This window comes from Macrobrachium nipponense, chromosome 36 (genome assembly GCF_015104395.2).
Source record: "Macrobrachium nipponense isolate FS-2020 chromosome 36, ASM1510439v2, whole genome shotgun sequence".
NCBI classification, from domain to species: Eukaryota; Metazoa; Arthropoda; class Malacostraca; order Decapoda; family Palaemonidae; genus Macrobrachium; species Macrobrachium nipponense.
This window is the reverse complement of record NC_087220.1, coordinates 14,087,311-14,094,810: the sequence shown is the minus strand read 5'-3', so window position 1 is coordinate 14,094,810 and position 7,500 is coordinate 14,087,311.

Genomic DNA, 7,500 nt, shown 5'->3' with positions numbered 1-7,500 from the left:
AAGAATTTTCATCTTATTTTCATTCCTACTATATCCATTTTAAAAAGTATTGACGTTAACTTAATATTTGAATATAAAACTATTTTGAGCAATAAACTAATTAAGAATAACCCGCCAAAGTCAAACAATATTGTATCCAGTATTCTTTGTAAAGAATGTAATAAGATTGATATTAGGCAAACTTCAAAAGAACTAAAGGTAAGATGCTTTCAGCACAAATATGCATATCAAGAAGATTAACCAATAATGGCATTGAGGATCATTGGCTTAAGACAGGCCATGCTGTTAACTGGGATAATTCCTTGATAATCTGCAGGGCTAAAGATCACTGCAAAAAGATTCTGTTGGAGTTCATTTTTATTGAAGCTGCATCAACAAAGAATTAAAATTTTCATCCTGGATTATAACTTGATTCCCTTTTCTGATCTCTTTTAATTAAACAACACACGGACCAGAATAACAAATTGTAACCCCACCCCCAGTTTCTGTTTTTGTTTTTTTATATAGAGATCTGTCAACTTCTATTATATTCAGAGTGAACTTGAAATTATAGTATAAACTACAAAAGTACTCGTTCCAAGTACTTGTTCTTTCATGCTACATTGGATACACATGCACACACACACACACATAAAAAATATTATATATATATATATATATATATATATATATATATATATATATATATATATATATATATATATATCTATATATATATATATATATATATATATATTATATAGATAATATCTATATATATATATATATATATATATATATAGATATATATATATATATATATATATATATATATATAATATATATATATATATATATATATATATATATATATATAAATCTATATATATATATATATATATATATATATGTGTGTGTGTGTGTGTGTGTTGTGTGTGTGTGTGTGTTGCAGTGTGTACGTGTATTTGTATGTATATGAACGTCTGTTTTAGAGAGAGAGACAGAAAAGTCGATTTGATTTTTCTTTAAAGAGGGCAAACAACTTTTTTTCACCACAGTATTGACCCCACCTATGTGTTTGGGTTCAATATTGTGTCAGTGATACCCCTACTTGTCATTAATCTATTAGAAACACTGAACTTCTCAACTCACGACAGACCTCAGGTCATAATCCTGTCACAAATGTCGTCGTCTGCCTCAAAGGCAACACCAAACAAACCAATAACTTTCACCGGCAGTAAATGGTTGTCAAAATAACTTTAAAGGTGACGCGAGATTGCGTCATGAATATTAAGGATTTCACTAATTGCAGTTGGTTGAGCTTCGCGAATTTCCATTGAAAAGATGCTGGGAAGACATATCACTTTACACGGGTGGTTACCGATGTCTGTTTCGTTACTAATCATCGCATTATGGAGACAATTCTCAGGAACCTATATCCATGCATTGACTATCAATTTCTCCTTTCGGCCTCAAGATTGCTCATCGGAAACTGATTCCATAAATGAATATGAAGTTATAAAGGAGACCCACTGATGAATCTTCTCCTTCGTTAATAAAGGTGAGATGACACTTGAAAATATCAAACATGGCTTTGTGATTGTAGAACTAATATAGGAGAAAAATATTAGATAAAAAGTACTTTATATTTATAATAGTATATAATAAATACAATGTTCTGAAAATGTTTATAGGCATAGCTTGTTTCTATTAGTTAAAACTCACGAGATATCTCTCCCTTACCACGTCAGCGCTTTGAGTTCAAATAATGACGTGCTGATTAACATTTTGATCGAGTAGGTCATTGACAGTGAATCCGCATCGTCTGTTTTTTATGTGTATGTTTGTCTCTTCTCTGTTCTGTAGTATATTATTTTCCTTGATATGCTGTCTTCGAATCCATTCCCAGTGTTTCCTTCCTTTACATTGGCAAGAACATATTATAGCAAGAAAGAAGTTTTCTGATCCTAAATGTATAAAAAGTATCCTTGGCAATCTTTCGACGGTCTTAATCTTAAACCTCATGGCTATAAATTGTTAAGAATCTCAGGAACATCGTAGAAAAAAAATCGATACTTTTACTTTATTCTGGTTCTCTGAATGCAGAAGGACATGAGAGTAAACATTTGTTGTTTTTAACCTACTATATGTCTAAAAATAATATCACCGAATCACTTCCTCAACTCTTAAATTAATTCAGGGAAGAAGTTTATTCAGTTTATCTAAAAATTCTCCTATATTTGAAATTATGGGTCAGAAAATACCATCATATACCGATACCATACAGGAAAAAAAACACTTGTAAAGACTGCTAAGCACCTGAGAGAGTGAATTTTCCATGGTCATACCAACTTGTAGTAGGAAATATATATCCTTATATGTAAATATAGTCATAAATGATATTTAATAAAACATCCACTATATCCGTTACAAGTAATGAGATAATATCGAAAATGACAATTTTTAACTCATAAGGAACGTTTATACTTTATCTTCAAAATCACGATTCTTAATATATACTACGATATTGTACCAACAATTCGACAATTTATAAGAAACAGAAGCTAAAGAACTTATGATAGGCCTAATGGGATGATTTGGCTAAAGGGTCTTAACGAAGCCATACATATATTGTGGACCCGACAGAAAACTTCCCTAGTACGCTCTTCGTTTCTCCTCAAGTTCTCTTCAGAAATTAATTAAAACTACTGCTCATTTTCGTTCATAATACTAGGACCTTTAATCTATCTGCTTTCGTGATATACATATTTACATCTTTTGAAAATAGTTATAAGCCGCTAAGATTCACCGTTGAAGTCTTGAGACAGTTCCATTCCTTCTGAGCGAAGCTCATTTTCAGCGAAGTTATTTTGAACTAAGTCAGTTTGAGCGAAGTCATTTTGAATGAAACAGTAAGAGCGAATGGTAACTTTTTAGGCTCCTTCCTCCTGTGGTCAATCTGTGGACTCTGCGTTTGTGTGTGTAACATGGATGAGGGATATTTTATCATAGAGTGTCGAGTCTCTTTGCAGCCCTCTCCCCTCGCCCCCGAAACATTAACGTCAGCCATCTTCTTATTAAATGGACTGAGAACACCCCTTAATGATCCATAATTTTCTTCTTTCACGACTTTGAAGAGACTTTAATGAGGTATTAATAGGTAATAAAGGCCACTGGCCAAATATTATGACTCGATCCCCTTTTTAAGCGCTCCAATAGGTATGGCTGTGGATAAAATATATATAACTAGCTGACCAACCCAGCACTGCCCAGGAAAAATCTGAATGATGAATGGTATCTGACAAACTCTCTCTCTCTCTCCTCCCAAACACCCTCTACTCCCTCTCTCAATTCCTCAACTGTTTATTCTCTCTCTCTCTCTCTCTCTCTCTCTCTCTCTCTCTCTCTCTCTCTCTCTCTCTCTGTTTCCTGTTAAAATAGTTGCTACAGTTACATTGCCTAGCATTTTTTGTATTTTATATTTCATGACTTCTCATTGATATTCCTATTTGGGTTGAACTTGGATTTGAAGGGCACCAGGAGTGTTGCTGTTCATCCCAGCAATATAAAAAACTATGGATTTGACACAAATAAACATAATTTTTTACATTTTATTTTTTACCCTTTACTCACCCCCTTCCTCTTGGGGATGAACTTGGATTTAAATGGCATCAGGAGTGTCACTATTCATCTCAGCAAACTCAAAAACTATGGATTAGACTCTAATATCTGTCGCTTCAGGTTATTTCTACATCATCCCCTGTCCATCCCCTTCCTCTTGGGGATGAACTTGAACTTGAATAGCATCGTTAGTGTTACTACTCATTTCAGCGACCTCGAAAACTATGGATTAGACACTAATATCTTTCGATTTTGGTTATTTCTACATGTCACCCTCTTCTCATTCCTCTTCTTATTGGGGCTGAGCTTTGACTTAAATGGTATCGAAGTGGTCACTATTTACCTCAGTGACCTTGAAGACTATGGATTAGACACTAATATCTGTTGTTTTCAGTCATATATATATATATATATATATATATATATATTATATATATATTTATATATATATATATATATATATATATATTATATGTCTATATTATATAATATATATGTATATATCTATATATATATATATATATATATATATATATATATATATATATATATATATATATATATATATTATGTACATCGATGTATACTTGGACATCTCACTGTTACCATTTATTTTTATGTTGATAATGTAATGTAATGGTATTGTAATGTTATATCTCTCCACTCGTGGAAAATATGCATCATAGATGAATATAATATTTTTAAAAGTTTAATCTTATTTAAACCAAGTAAACACTGAGTCAGTAAGTATCAATCTAATAATCATGAAATGTATCAGTTCCATAAAAAAATTTTTACACATGCTTATAATCCCTGCATAACCTCATTTTTTTTTTCCTTTTTTGAGATATTTAAAGCAAATGCCTTTTGTGCGTGGATGATTCTATTGTAACGAATGTTACAGAATATCAGATCTTTCGAAGCTTAAATCATAAATCCGCATGGATGCGGAATGAACGATATAAGGGTCACCCAAAAGAATTTGTTGAGGTTTCACTCTTGAAAGCAATTAACAGAAGGTTAGTAATTGCCATGTTTTTGTTACTAATCCTTATTTTGGGTGGATATTTAAACTTTTCCACACAAAAATATGAAATCTATAATATTGGAGCATAAACTTCACAGCATTATTTTGCTTGCATAAATCCTCTTTGTTCCTTATATTTTTCTTCTCTTTTCTACAATGTGTTACCTATTCATAACGCAGTAATTACACACATACTATAACTTAGTTGTCATTAATTTCTAGTTAGTATTTAAGCTTTTACGTTTTAATGTTAACTATTTAAGTGTTGTATTCTTTCATATATAGCTTTTAGTCTCCTCGCCGGTGGTTATCTTGGTGTATTATGTTGGCTGACGACTGTTTCGTATTTTTTAAGCTGTGTTGGTTTCATGGCTGGGCTCCCTCGATATCCGAGGGTTTGAGTTTTACTCTTGAAGGAGTTTGTCTCAGTGTATTTCTGAATCCCTAGACTTGAAAGGTGCTTCTGTTGCTGCCGGATTTATGGTTGTACGTTGTTTTGTGATCATTTAATTTGTTAAAATTCTGTCTCCATCACCTCCCGCTCCAGATCTTTTGACATATCCCTTTGAATTGCGAGGACAATGGCTTCCGTTTCAACTGATGTTTTACTTCCCATTGGATATCCGACCTGTAAATCATACATTCAGGAATTGTCACTCCTACTTATTTAATAGTTCTAGATTTTTTCTTTAGAAATTACTTACAGTTTCCGCTAGATGGACCTATTTGTGTATAAAATAATTTTGTTAATTTCATGGGTATCACATTTATCATCCTTATGTTCGTAATATTTCTTTAATAAATTTTCTACTATATTTTCCGCTGATAATGTATTACACTTGAAATTTTACATCGAATGTTTTCTCAGCTTTGCAACAATTCACACAGAATGACAGGTAGATATGTCACTTATTTCAGTGGAAAATTAGGTAAGTTATTCAGATAATCAATGTTTGGTTTTAATTTTTTTTTTAATCCTCACCCTTCTTTGCTGTGGCAGAATTGCAGATGTTGAAATTGTAGCAGTTTACAAAACAGTAGAGCAGGTGTCTCTTTTCTCTAGAGACATAGTGCATATAACGGGCCGGAATATTTTGTAAGTAAATCTGATAAAATTTATGTCATTATGATGTATCACGAAAGACAGCACTGATTTGCATAACTTATCATCACGAGGAAAAAACAATATGGAAAACTTTCTGCAATCTATATGAAAAACATTCTAAGGAAAGGGAACAGCTCGGCTATAATGTTGCTGGTAAACAGGCGGCGGCCTGCCCTGAATTTTGCCAATATTATGACATCTCAGGCTGACAGTGGATCCCATTTCCGTATTTGTTCTGCGCTTTGCTCTAACAAATGCGTTTCCATATTCATTTATACCTCTCACAGACTAGGTAATTTTATAATTAAAAATAGAGCATATGTTTATATGAAAAAACAATGTTTAAGAAAAAACCAAAACTCAAAACTGACGAGAAAATAAGCCAGGGGATCTAGTGGTAAACTGTTCCAGGGAGTAGATATTTTAGCGAACCTTCATCAGTTTTGATGACTACAGTGGTACGTAATAGCGCTCGTAAAAAACCACATCAATCATCAGCTGACAAATTAAATTCTTTCCCGTGGTAACTTTTTCTCATCTGTGTGTGCGTGTGTGTGTGTGTGTGTTATTAATTCGCCTATTGTAATGACGTGATATGAAATTATGAATTAATTTTTTTTTTAAATCTCAAATTAATCTCGTTTAACTTCTACCTGTCTGTTCATTGGCAGTTACCTTATTATAAAGTTTCGCTCTCCCAATCTTAATTTCTTGTCTCTCTTTTCTCTCTTTTTCATGTTATGCCGTAATCTAACTCTCCTTCTTAATATTCATTTCTTTTATTGAACATCAAATGTCACAATATCGAGGACCGGGAGGGCCTATAATAATTTTTTTTATTTCATATAACCTTATGACTGTTCATTAACCGATACCATACTCAGAGAATGCGAACTTGCGAAGAAAAGTGAAGTTGAGCAGCACAAACTCAATATCATGGCTTTTCTCAATTCTTGAGTTGTTGATAGCCACAGAAACAGGTGTTGGAAATTTTCCTAAAATTCCTAGTTTAAGGACTTTGAGCTCTTGTTTAATTTCCAAGTGTTTAGCGCCAACGGTCCCCAAAGTAAAAAAAAAAAAAAAAATCTAAAATGCCTAAGTCACGAGATTCCAGACATAGAGACTAGTAATTGTAAGGTGAGTCAGTAGTATAATATATATAACATATTAAAAACACACGTTAGTATATGCATTGCATACATATTCAAACAGGCAGAAAACTGACCAACAACAATAAGTGGGGATTGAATCTTTAAAACCAATGGTCGATAATCGTGAATCACTGTTTAGGACTACCATAAGTGGTAAAGTTGTATTCATCCTGTTCGCTATTTTTGTACGAGAAGTATACGACGTATGTTGATAACATGTAGTACTGTACAGTATGATAGATGTACTCTAGCGTGACATACCTTCTTTGACTCCAATATAATTTCATTTAAATTCCAGTAAATCTTTATGGAATTCCGGTGATGCTCTACTTCTTTAAGACGGCATAACTAATGGTGCTCATAAAAGTTATTACTATCAGTATCAAATTTACGCTGTATCAGATACAGTGTTATTATCACAAGCTACCATTTTATTTCTTCGGATATCTGCTTTTACTATCCCTAAGAGTTGTTGGTGTACAAAGTTTTTTTATTTCTTTCTCTGCGTTGATAAATGATAGAAATAATAGATAATTTCAGATACTAGACATGACCTTATTAGTGGTCGCTGGGCTGTTGTTACTCATGTGAGATCGTACCAGTATCTTAACCGGAAG